This window comes from Anopheles funestus, chromosome 2RL, assembly GCF_943734845.2.
Source record: "Anopheles funestus chromosome 2RL, idAnoFuneDA-416_04, whole genome shotgun sequence".
Taxonomy (NCBI): domain Eukaryota; kingdom Metazoa; phylum Arthropoda; class Insecta; order Diptera; family Culicidae; genus Anopheles; species Anopheles funestus.
Genome location: NC_064598.1, coordinates 34909988 through 34923887, shown reverse-complemented (window position 1 = coordinate 34923887; position 13900 = coordinate 34909988). Strand labels below are relative to the sequence as shown.

At 31.7% G+C, this 13900-nt stretch overlaps 1 long non-coding RNA gene across 2 annotated transcripts; it reads right to left on the bottom strand.

The window, feature by feature from the left end:
• Nucleotides 1-990: 990 nt before the first annotated feature.
• Nucleotides 991-13900, bottom strand: LOC125766570 (uncharacterized). Of its 2 annotated transcripts, none has more exons than XR_007418672.1 (3): nucleotides 13833-13900; nucleotides 4071-4111; nucleotides 991-1201 (listed from the first exon to the last, which is right to left on the bottom strand). It is a non-coding gene; the product is annotated as an uncharacterized LOC125766570 (long non-coding RNA). The 2 variants fall into 2 exon arrangements; XR_007418673.1 differs by lacking the exon at nucleotides 13833-13900 and adding an exon at nucleotides 8670-8737.

Sequence of the window (13900 nt, the reverse complement as noted above, 5' to 3'; positions counted from 1 at the left end):
TTTAAAAATTGATTTATTTTTATGCCAATTGGTTGAAATAAGTTTCTTTTCACTCAAATAATGCTTTAAATTAAAAAAAGAACAAAAAATCAGAAAAAAATTCAATCAAAATTTCCACTACAAAATTTCATAAGGCTATAGCTTTACTTTTTTTTTGATAAATTTTGCAAAAAAAATTAAATTGATTTATGTTAATGCCAATTGGTTCAAATAAGTTTATTTTCACTCGAATAATGTGTTAAATTAAAAAAAAAATAAAAAATCAGAAAAAAATAAATAAAATATAAAAATTTGAAAATTTCAAAAGGTTCATTTTTGCATCAAGTTTTGCCTCTAACTCTGTCGGTATCCAACATATCGCCAATCTTTAACCTGTGGTCGGTAGATGGCACCAATGGCTACATTTTCTTCTTGGACGGACATGCCCTCAGATGTCTGTGCCTGAAGTTATTCGAGGAACCAAGTTCCCTACCCTGTTTGAGAAAATGTCAAATTTTCCTCATTTTTGCACCAAATTTTACCTATAACTCTGTCGGTATCCAACGGATCGCCAATCTTTAACCTGTGGTCGATAGATGGCATCAATGGCTACATTTTCTTCTTGGACGGCCATGCCCTCAGATGTCTGTGCCAGAAGATATTCGAGGAACCAAATTCCATACCATTTTTTGAGCAATATAGCAAAATTAAAAAAAATGATATATTTTAATGCGAATTAGTTGCAATAAGTTTCTTTTCACTCAAATAGTGCTTTAAACACAAAAAAGAATAAAAAATCGGAAAAAAATTTAAAACAAAATTTCAACTCAAAAATTTCATAAGGCTTACGTTTTTTTTTGAGAAATTTTGCAAAAAAATTAAATTGATTTATTTTAATGCCAATCGGTTGAAATAAGTTTCTTTTCACTCAAGTAATGCTTTAAATTAATAAAAGAGTGAAAAATAAAAAAAAAATCGAAAATTTCAAAAAAATGAAAATTGACTAGGGCTCATTTTTGCACCAAGTTTTGCCTATAACTCGGTCGGTATCCAACGGATCGCCAATCTTTAACCTGTGGTCGATAGATGGCACCAATGGCTACATTTTCTTCTTGGACGGCCATGCCCTCAGATGTCTGTGCCAGAAGATATTCGAGGAACCAAATTCCATACCCTGTTTGAGAAAATGTAAAATTTTCCTCATTTTTGCACCAAGTTTTGCCTATAACTCTGTCGGTATCCAACGGATCGCCAATCTTTAACCTGTGGTCGATAGATGGCACCAATGGCTACATTTTCTTCTTGGACGGCCATGCCCTCAGATGTCTGTGCCAGAAGTTATTCGACAAACCAAGTTCCATACCCCGTTTGAGAAAATATAAAATTTTTCCTCATTTTTGCACCAAATTTTACCTATAACTCGGTCGGTATCCAACGGATCGCCAATCTTTAACCTGTAGTCGATAGATGGCACCAATGGCTACATTTTCTTCTTGGACGGCCATGCTCTCAGATGTCTGTGCCAGAAGTTATTCGACGAACCAAGTTCCCTACCCTGTTTGAGAAAATGTAAAATTTTCCTCATTTTTGCACCAAGTTTTGACTATAACTCTTTCGGTATCCAACGGATCGCCAATCTTTAACCTGTGGTCGATAGATGGCATCAATGGCTACATTTTCTTCTTGGACGGCCATGCCCTCAGATGTCTGTGCCAGAAGATATTCGAGGAACCAAGTTCCATACCATTTTTTGAGCAATATAGCAAAATTAAAAAAATTGATATATTTTAATGCGAATTAGTTGCAATAAGTTTCTTTTCACTCAAATAATGCTTTAAGCACAAAAAAGAATACAAAATCGGAAAAAAATTTAAAAAAAAATTTCAACTCAAAAATTTCATTAGGCTTAACCCTTACGTTTTTTTTTGAGAAATTTTGCAAAAAAAATTAAATTGATTTATTTTAATGCCAATCGGTTGAAACAAGTTTCTTTTCATTCAAGTAATGCTTTAAATTAATATAAGAGTGAAAAATAATAAAAAAAATTCGAAAATTTCAAAAAAATGAAAATTGACTAGGGCTCATTTTTGCACCAAATTTTACCTATAACTCGGTCGGTATCCAACGGATCGCCAATCTTTAACCTGTGGTCGATAGATGGCATCAATGGCTACATTTTCTTCTTGGACGGCCATGTCCTCAGATGTCTGTGCCAGAAGATATTCGAGGAACCAAATTCCATACCATTTTTTGAGCAATATAGCAAAATTAAAAAAATTGATATATTTTAATGCGAATTAGTTGCAATAAGTTTCTTTTCACTCAAATAATGCTTTAAACACAAAAAAGAATAAAAAATCGGAAAAAAATTTAAAAAAAAATTTTAACTCAAAAATTTCATAAGGCTTACCCCTTACGTTTTTTTTGAGAAATTTTGCAAAAAAAATTAAATTGATTTATTTTAATGCCAATCGGTTGAAACAAGTTTCTTTTCACTCAAGTAATGCTTTAAATTAATAAAAGAGTGAAAAATAATAAAAAATTCGAAAATTTCAAAAAAATGAAAATTGACTAGGGCTCATTTTTGCACCAAATTTTACCTATAACTCGGTCGGTATCCAACGGATCGCCAATCTTTAACCTGTGGTCGATAGATGGCATCAATGGCTACATTTTCTTCTTGGACGGCCATGCCCTCAGATGTCTGTGCCAGAAGATATTCGAGGAACCAAATTCCATACCATTTTTTGAGCAATATAGCAAAATTTAAAAAATTGATATATTTTAATGCGAATTAGTTGCAATAAGTTTCTTTTAACTCAAATAATGCTTTAAACACAAAAAAGAATAAAAAATCGGAAAAAAATTTAAAAAAAATTTCAACTCAAAAATTTCATAAGGCATACCCCTTACGTTTGTTTTTGAGAAATTTTGCAAAAAAAATTAAATTGATTTATTTTAATGCCAATCGGTTGAAATAAGTTTCTTTTCACTCAAGTAATGCTTTAAATTAATAAAAGAGTGAAAAATAATAAACAATTCGAAAATTTCAAAAAAATGAAAATTGACTAGGGCTCATCTTTGCACCAAGTTTTGCCTATAACTCTGTAGGTATCCAACGGATCGCCAATCTTTAACCTGTGGTCGATAGATGGCATCAATGGCTACATTTTCTTCTTGGACGGCCATGCCCTCAGATGTCTGTGCCAGAAGATATTCGAGGAACCAAATTCCATACCATTTTTTGAGCAATATAGCAAAATTAAAAAAATTGATATATTTTAATGCGAATTAGTTGCAATAAGTTTCTTTTCACTCAAATAATGCTTTAAACACAAAAAAGAATAAAAAATCGGAAAAAAAATTTAAAAAAAATTTCAACTCAAAAATTTCATAAGGCATACCCCTTACGTTTTTTTTGAGAAATTTTGCAAAAAAAATTAAATTGATTTATTTTAATGCCAATCGGTTGAAATAAGTTTCTTTTCACTCAAGTAATGCTTTAAATTAATAAATTAGGGAAAAATATTAAAAAATTCGAAAATTTCAAAAAAATGAAAATTGACTAGGGCTCATTTTTGCACCAAATTTTACCTATAACTCGGTCGGTATCCAACGGATCGCCAATCTTTAACCTGTGGTCGATAGATGGCATCAATGGCTACATTTTCTTCTTGGACGGCCATGCCCTCACATGTCTGTGCCAGAAGATATTCGAGGAACCAAATTCCATACCATTTTTTGAGCAATATAGCAAAATTTAAAAAATTGATATATTTTAATGCGAATTAGTTGCAATAAGTTTCTTTTCACTCAAATAATGCTTTAAACACAAAAAGGAATAAAAAATCGGAAAAAAATTTAAAAAAAAATTTTAACTCAAAAATTTCATAAGGCTTACCCCTTACGTTTTTTTTGAGAAATTTTGCAAAAAAAATTAAATTGATTTATTTTAATGCCAATCGGTTGAAATAAGTTTCTTTTCACTCAAGTAATGCTTTAAATTAATAAAAGAGTGAAAAATAATAAACAATTCGAAAATTTCAAAAAAATGAAAATTGACTAGGGCTCATTTTTGCACCAAATTTTACCTATAACTCGGTCGGTACCCAACGGATCGCCAATCTTTAACCTGTGGTCGATAGATGGCATCAATGGCTACATTTTCTTCTTGGACGGCCATGCCCTCAGATGTCTGTGCCAGAAGATATTCGAGGAACCAAATTCCATACCATTTTTTGAGCAATATAGCAAAATTAAAAAATTGATATATTTTAATGCGAATTAGTTGCAATAAGTTTCTTTTCACTCAAATAATGCTTTAAACACAAAAAGAATAAAAAATCGGAAAAAAATTTAAAAAAAATTTCAACTCAAAAATTTCATAAGGCATACCCCTTACGTTTGTTTTTGAGAAATTTTGCAAAAAAAATTAAATTGATTTATTTTAATGTCAATCGGTTGAAATAAGTTTCTTTTCACTCAAGTAATGCTTTAAATTAATAAAAGAGTGAAAAATAATAAAAAATTCGAAAATTTCAAAAAAATGAAAATTGACTAGGGCTCATTTTTGCACCAAATTTTACCTATAACTCTGTCGGTATCCAACGGATCGCCAATCTTTAACCTGTGGTCGATAGATGGCATCAATGGCTACATTTTCTTGTTGGACGGCCATGCCCTCAGATGTCTGTGCCAGAAGATATTCGAGGAACCAAATTCCATACTATTTTTTGAGCAATATAGCAAAATTAAAAAAATTGATATATTTTAATGCGAATTAGTTGCAATAAGTTTCTTTTCACTCAAATAATGCTTTAAACACAAAAAAGAATAAAAAATCGGAAAAAAATTTAAAAAAAATTTCAACTCAAAAATTTCATAAGGCTTACCCCTTACGTTTTTTTTGAGAAATTTTGCAAAAAAAATTAAATTGATTTATTTTAATGCCAATCGGTTGAAATAAGTTTCTTTTCACTCAAGTAATGCTTTAAATTAATAAAAGAGTGAAAAATAATAAACAATTCAAAAATTTCAAAAAAATGAAAATTGACTAGGGCTCATTTTTGCACCAAATTTTTCCTATAACTCGGTCGGTACCCAACGGATCGCCAATCTTTAACCTGTGGTCGATAGATGGCATCAATGGCTACATTTTCTTCTTGGTCGGCCATGCCCTCAGATGTCTGTGCCAGAAGATATTCGAGGAACCAAATTCCATACCATTTTTTGAGCAATATAGCAAAATTAAAAAAATTGATATATTTTAATGCGAATTAGTTGCAATAAGTTTCTTTTCACTCAAATAATGCTTTAAGCACAAAAAAGAATACAAAATCGAAAAAAAATTTAAAAAAAAAATTTCAACTCAAAAATTTCATAAGGCTTACCCCTTACGTTTTTTTTGAGAAATTTTGCAAAAAAAATTAAATTGATTTATTTTAATGCCAATCGGTTGAAATAAGTTTCTTTTCACTCAAGTAATGCTTTAAATTAATAAAAGAGTGAAAAATAATAAAAAATTCGAAAATTTCAAAAAAATGAAAATTAACTAGGGCTCATTTTTGCACCAAGTTTTGCCTATAACTCGGTCGGTATCCAACGGATCGCCAATCTTTAACCTGTGGTCGATAGATGGCACCAATGGCTACATTTTCTTCTTGGACGGCCATGCCCTCAGATGGCTGTACCAGAAGATATTCGAGGAACCAAATTCCATACCATTTTTTGAGCAATATAGCAAAATTAAAAAAATGATATATTTTAATGCGAATTAGTTGCAATAAGTTTCTTTTCACTCAAATATTGCTTTAAACACAAAAAAGAATGAAAAATCGGAAAAAATTTTAAAACAAAATTTCAACTCAAGAATTTCATAAGGCTTACCCCTTACGTTTTTTTGAGAAATTTTGCAAAAAAAAAATTAAATTGATTTATTTTAATGCCAATCGGTTGAAATAAGTTTCTTTTCACTCAAGTAATGCTTTAAATTAATAAAAGAGTGAAAAATAATAAATAATTCGAAAATTTCAAAAAAATGAAAATTGACTAGGGCTCATTTTTGCACCAAGTTTTGCCTATAACTCGGTCGGTATCCAACGGATCGCCAATCTTTAACCTGTGGTCGATAGATGGCATCAATGGCTACATTTTCTTCTTGGACGGCCATGCCCTCAGATGTCTGTGCCAGAAGATATTCGAATAACCAAATTCCATACCATTTTTTGAGCAATATAGCAAAATTAAAAAAATTGATATATTTTAATGCGAATTAGTTGCAATAAGTTTCTTTTCACTCAAATAATGCTTTAAACACAAAAAAGAATAAAAAATCGGAAAAAAATTTAAAACGAAATTTCAACTCAAAAATTTCATAAGGCTTACCCCTTACGTTTTTTTTGAGAAATTTTGCAAAAAAAATTAAATTGATTTATTTTAATGCCAATCGGTTGAAATAAGTTTCTTTTCACTCAAGTAATGCTTTAAATTAATAAAAGAGTGAAAAATAATAAAAAATTCGAAAATTTCAAAAAAATTGAAAATTGACTAGGGCACATTTTTGCACCAAATTTTACCTATAACTCTGTCGGTATCCAACGGATCGCCAATCTTCCGTCTAACCTGTGGTCGATAGATGGCATCAATGGCTACATTTTCTTCTTGGACGGCCATGCCCTCAGATGTCTGTGCCAGAAGATATTCGAGGAACCAAATTCCATACCATTTTTTGAGCAATATAGCAAAATTAAAAAAATTGATATATTTTAATGCGAATTAGTTGCAATAAGTTTCTTTTCACTCAAATAATGCTTTAAACACAAAAATAAATAAAAAATCGGAAAAAATTTAAAAAAAAATTCAACTCAAAAATTTCATAAGGCTTACCCCTTACGTTTTTTTAGAGAAATTTTGCAAAAAAAAATTAAATTGATTTATTTTAATGCCAATCGGTTGAAATAAGTTTCTTTTCCCTCAAGTAATGCTTTAAATTAATAAAAGAGTGAAAAATAATAAATAATTCGAAAATTTCAAAAAAATGAAAATTGACTAGGGCTCATTTTTGCACCAAGTTTTGCCTATAACTCGGTCGGTATCCAACGGATCGCCAATCTTTAACCTGTGGTCGATAGATGGCACCAATGGCTACATTTTCTTCTTGGACGGCCATGCCCTCAGATGTCTGTGCCAGAAGATATTCGAGGAACCAAATTCCATACCATTTTTTGAGCAATATAGCAAAATTAAAAAAATTGATATATTTTAATGCGAATTAGCTGCAATAAGTTTCTTTTCACTCAAATAATGCTTTAAACACAAAAAAGAATAAAAAATCGGAAAAAATTTAAAAAAAAATTCAACTCAAAAATTTCATAAGGCTTACCCCTTACGTTTTTTTAGAGAAATTTTGCAAAAAAAAATTAAATTGATTTATTTTAATGCCAATCGGTTGAAATAAGTTTCTTTTCACTCAAGTAATGCTTTAAATTAATAAAAGAGTGAAAAATAATAAATAATTCGAAAATTTCAAAAAAATGAAAATTGACTAGGGCTCATTTTTGCACCAAGTTTTGCCTATAACTCGGTCGGTATCCAACGGATCGCCAATCTTTAACCTGTGGTCGATAGATGACACCAATGGCTACATTTTCTTCTTGGACGGCCTTGCCCTCAGAAGTCTGTGCCAGAAGTTATTCGACAAACCAAGTTCCATACCCTGTTTGAGAAAATGTAAAAATTTTCCTCATTTTTGCACCAATTTTTGCCTATAACTCTGTCGGTATCCAACGGATCGCCAATCTTTAACCTGTGGTCGATAGATGGCATCAATGGCTACATTTTCTTCTTGGACGGCCATGCCCTCAGATGTCTATGCCAGAAGATATTCGAGGAACCAAATTCCATACCATTTTTTGAGCAATATAGCAAAATTAAATAAATTGATATATTTTAATGCGAATTAGTTGTAATTAGTTTCTTTTCACTCAAATAATGCTTTAAACACAAAAAAGAATAAAAAATCGGAAAAAAATTTAAAACAAAATTTCAACTCAAAAATTTCATAAGGCTTACTTACCCCTTACGTTTTTTTTGAGAAATTTTGCAAAAAAAATTAAATTGATTTATTTTAATGCCAATCGGTTGAAATAAGTTTCTTTTCACTCAAGTAATGCTTTAAATTAATAAAAGAGTGAAAAATAATAAAAAATTCGAAAATTTCAAAAAAAAGAAAATTGACTAGGGCTCATTTTTGCACCAAATTTTACCTATAACTCTGTCGGTATCCAACGGATCGCCAATCTTCCGTCTAACCTGTGGTCGATAGATGGCATCAATGGCTACATTTTCTTCTTGGACGGCCTTGCCCTCAGATGTCTGTGCCAGAAGATATTCGAGGAACCAAATTCCATACCCTGTTTGAGAAAATGTAAAATATTCCTCATTTTTGCACCAAATTTTACCTATAACTCGGTCGGTATCCAACGGATCGCCAATCTTTAATCTGTGGTCGATAGATGGCACCAATGGCTACATTTTCTTCTTGGACGGCCATGCTCTCAGATGTCTGTGCCAGAAGTTATTCGACGAACCAAGTTCCCTACCCTGTTTGAGAAAATGTCAAATTTTCCTCATTATTGCACCAAGTTTTGCCTATAACTCTGTCGGTATCCAACGGATCGCCAATCTTTAACCTGTGGTCGATAGATGGCACCAATGGCTACATTTTCTTCTTGGACGGCCATGCTCTCAGAAGTCTGTGCCAGAAGTTATTCGACGAACCAAGTTCCCTACCCTGTTTGAGAAAATGTCAAATTTTCCTCATTTTTGCACCAAGTTTTGCCTATAACTTTTTCGGTATCCAACGGATCGCCAATCTTTAACCTGTGGTCGATAGATGGCACCAATGGCTACATTTTCTTCTTGGACGGCCATGCCCTCAGATGTCTGTACCAGAAGATATTCGAGGAACCAAATTCCATACCATTTTTTGAGCAATATAGCAAAATTAAAAAAATTGATATATTTTAATGCGAATTAGTTGCAATAAGTTTCTTTTCACTCAAATATTGCTTTAAACACAAAAAAGAATAAAAAATCGGAAAAAAATTTAAAACAAAATTTCAACTCAAGAATTTCATAAGGCTTACCCCTTACGTTTTTTTAGAGAAATTTTGCAAAAAAAAATTAAATTGATTTATTTTAATGCCAATCGGTTGAAATAAGTTTCTTTTCCCTCAAGTAATGCTTTAAATTAATAAAAGAGTGAAAAATAATAAAAAATTCGAAAATTTCAAAAAAATGAAAATTGACTAGGGCTCATTTTTGCACCAAGTTTTGCCTATAACTCGGTCGGTATCCAACGGATCGCCAATCTTTAACCTGTGGTCGATAGATGGCACCAATGGCTACATTTTCTTCTTGGACGGCCATGCCCTCAGATGTCTGTGCCAGAAGTTATTCGAGGAACCAAGCTCCCTACCCTGTTTGAGAAAATGTAAAATTTTCCTCATTTTTCAGCATTGTAGCAAAATTGAAAAATGTGGTATATTTTAATGAAAATTTGTTGCAATAAGTTTCTTTTCACTCAAATAATGCTTTAAACACAAAAAAGAATAAAAAATCGGAAAAAATTTAAAAAAAAAATTTCAACTCAAAAATTTCATAAGGCTTACTTACCCCTTACGTTTTTTTAGAGAAATTTTGCAAAAAAAAATTAAATTGATTTATTTTAATGCCAATCGGTTGAAATAAGTTTCTTTTCCCTCAAGTAATGCTTTAAATTAATAAAAGAGTGAAAAATAATAAATAATTCGAAAATTTCAAAAAAATGAAAATTGACTAGGGCTCATTTTTGCACCAAGTTTTGCCTATAACTCGGTCGGTATCCAACGGATCGCCAATCTTTAACCTGTGGTCGATAGATGGCACCAATGGCTACATTTTCTTCTTGGACGGCCATGCCCTCAGATGTCTGTGCCAGAAGATATTCGAGGAACCAAATTCCATACCATTTTTTGAGCAATATAGCAAAATTAAAAAAATTGATATATTTTAATGCGAATTAGTTGCAATAAGTTTCTTTTCACTCAAATAATGCTTTAAACACAAAAAAGAATAAAAAATCGGAAAAAATTTAAAAAAAAATTCAACTCAAAAATTTCATAAGGCTTACCCCTTACGTTTTTTTAGAGAAATTTTGCAAAAAAAAATTAAATTGATTTATTTTAATGCCAATCGGTTGAAATAAGTTTCTTTTCACTCAAGTAATGCTTTAAATTAATAAAAGAGTGAAAAATAATAAATAATTCGAAAATTTCAAAAAAATGAAAATTGACTAGGGCTCATTTTTGCACCAAGTTTTGCCTATAACTCGGTCGGTATCCAACGGATCGCCAATCTTTAACCTGTGGTCGATAGATGGCACCAATGGCTACATTTTCTTCTTGGACGGCCTTGCCCTCAGAAGTCTGTGCCAGAAGTCATTCGACGAACCAAGTTCCCTACCCTGTTTGAGAAAATGTCAAATTTTCCTCATTTTTGCACCAAGTTTTGCCTATAACTCTTTCGGTATCCAACGGATCGCCAATCTTTAACCTGTGGTCGATAGATGGCATCAATGGCTACATTTTCTTCTTGGACGGCCATGCCCTCAGATGTCTGTACCAGAAGATATTCGAGGAACCAAATTCCATACCATTTTTTGAGCAATATAGCAAAATTAAAAAAATTGATATATTTTAATGCGAATTAGTTGCAATAAGTTTCTTTTCACTCAAATAATGCTTTAAACACAAAAATAAATAAAAAATCGGAAAAAATTTAAAAAAAAATTCAACTCAAAAATTTCATAAGGCTTACCCCTTACGTTTTTTTAGAGAAATTTTGCAAAAAAAAATTAAATTGATTTATTTTAATGCCAATCGGTTGAAATAAGTTTCTTTTCCCTCAAGTAATGCTTTAAATTAATAAAAGAGTGAAAAATAATAAATAATTCGAAAATTTCAAAAAAATGAAAATTGACTAGGGCTCATTTTTGCACCAAGTTTTGCCTATAACTCGGTCGGTATCCAACGGATCGCCAATCTTTAACCTGTGGTCGATAGATGGCACCAATGGCTACATTTTCTTCTTGGACGGCCATGCCCTCAGATGTCTGTGCCAGAAGATATTCGAGGAACCAAATTCCATACCATTTTTTGAGCAATATAGCAAAATTAAAAAAATTGATATATTTTAATGCGAATTAGTTGCAATAAGTTTCTTTTCACTCAAATAATGCTTTAAACACAAAAAAGAATAAAAAATCGGAAAAAATTTAAAACAAAATTTCAACTCAAAAATTTCATAAGGCTTACCCCTTACGTTTTTTTTGAGAAATTTTGCAAAAAAAAAAAATTAAATTGATTTATTTTAATGCCAATCGGTTGAAATAAGTTTCTTTTCACTCAAGTAATGCTTTAAATTAATAAAAGAGTGAAAAATAATAAAAAATTCGAAAATTTCAAAAAAATGACAATTGACTAGGGCTCATTTTTGCACCAAGTTTTGCCTATAACTCGGTCGGTATCCAACGGATCGCCAATCTTTAACCTGTGGTCGATAGATGGCACCAATGGCTACATTTTCTTCTTGGACGGCCTTGCCCTCAGAAGTCTGTGCCAGAAGTTATTCGACAAACCAAGTTCCATACCCTGTTTGAGAAAATGTAAAAATTTTCCTCATTTTTGCACCAATTTTTGCCTATAACTCTGTCGGTATCCAACGGATCGCCAATCTTTAACCTGTGGTCGATAGATGGCATCAATGGCTACATTTTCTTCTTGGACGGCCATGCCCTCAGATGTCTATGCCAGAAGATATTCGAGGAACCAAATTCCATACCATTTTTTGAGCAATATAGCAAAATTAAATAAATTGATATATTTTAATGCGAATTAGTTGTAATTAGTTTCTTTTCACTCAAATAATGCTTTAAACACAAAAAAGAATAAAAAATCGGAAAAAAATTTAAAACAAAATTTCAACTCAAAAATTTCATAAGGCTTACTTACCCCTTACGTTTTTTTGAGAAATTTTGCAAAAAAAAATTAAATTGATTTATTTTAATGCCAATCGGTTGAAATAAGTTTCTTTTCCCTCAAGTAATGCTTTAAATTAATAAAAGAGTGAAAAATAATAAATAATTCGAAAATTTCAAAAAAATGAAAATTGACTAGGGCTCATTTTTGCACCAAGTTTTGCCTATAACTCGGTCGGTATCCAACGGATCGCCAATCTTTAACCTGTGGTCGATAGATGGCACCAATGGCTACATTTTCTTCTTGGACGGCCATGCCCTCAGATGTCTGTGCCAGAAGATATTCGAGGAACCAAATTCCATACCATTTTTTGAGCAATATAGCAAAATTAAAAAAATTGATATATTTTAATGCGAATTAGCTGCAATAAGTTTCTTTTCACTCAAATAATGCTTTAAACACAAAAAAGAATAAAAAATCGGAAAAAATTTAAAAAAAAATTCAACTCAAAAATTTCATAAGGCTTACCCCTTACGTTTTTTTAGAGAAATTTTGCAAAAAAAAATTAAATTGATTTATTTTAATGCCAATCGGTTGAAATAAGTTTCTTTTCACTCAAGTAATGCTTTAAATTAATAAAAGAGTGAAAAATAATAAAAAATTCGAAAATTTCAAAAAAATGACAATTGACTAGGGCTCATTTTTGCACCAAGTTTTGCCTATAACTCTGTCGGTATCCAACGGATCGCCAATCTTTAACCTGTGGTCGATAGATGACACCAATGGCTACATTTTCTTCTTGGACGGCCATGCTCTCAGAAGTCTGTGCCAGAAGTTATTCGACGAACCAAGTTCCCTACCCTGTTTGAGAAAATGTCAAATTTTCCTCATTTTTGCACCAAGTTTTGCCTATAACTCTGTCGGTATCCAACGGATCGCCAATCTTTAACCTGTGGTCGATAGATGGCATCAATGGCTACATTTTCTTCTTGGACGGCCATGCCCTCAGATGTCTATGCCAGAAGATATTCGAGGAACCAAATTCCATACCATTTTTTGAGCAATATAGCAAAATTAAATAAATTGATATATTTTAATGCGAATTAGTTGTAATTAGTTTCTTTTCACTCAAATAATGCTTTAAACACAAAAAAGAATAAAAAATCGGAAAAAAATTTAAAACAAAATTTCAACTCAAAAATTTCATAAGGCTTACTTACCCCTTACGTTTTTTTTGAGAAATTTTGCAAAAAAAATTAAATTGATTTATTTTAATGCCAATCGGTTGAAATAAGTTTCTTTTCACTCAAGTAATGCTTTAAATTAATAAAAGAGTGAAAAATAATAAAAAATTCGAAAATTTCAAAAAAAAGAAAATTGACTAGGGCTCATTTTTGCACCAAATTTTACCTATAACTCTGTCGGTATCCAACGGATCGCCAATCTTCCGTCTAACCTGTGGTCGATAGATGGCATCAATGGCTACATTTTCTTCTTGGACGGCCTTGCCCTCAGATGTCTGTGCCAGAAGATATTCGAGGAACCAAATTCCATACCCTGTTTGAGAAAATGTAAAATATTCCTCATTTTTGCACCAAATTTTACCTATAACTCGGTCGGTATCCAACGGATCGCCAATCTTTAATCTGTGGTCGATAGATGGCACCAATGGCTACATTTTCTTCTTGGACGGCCATGCTCTCAGATGTCTGTGCCAGAAGTTATTCGACGAACCAAGTTCCCTACCCTGTTTGAGAAAATGTCAAATTTTCCTCATTATTGCACCAAGTTTTGCCTATAACTCTGTCGGTATCCAACGGATCGCCAATCTTTAACCTGTGGTCGATAGATGGCACCAATGGCTACATTTTCTTCTTGGACGGCCATGCTCTCAGAAGTCTGTG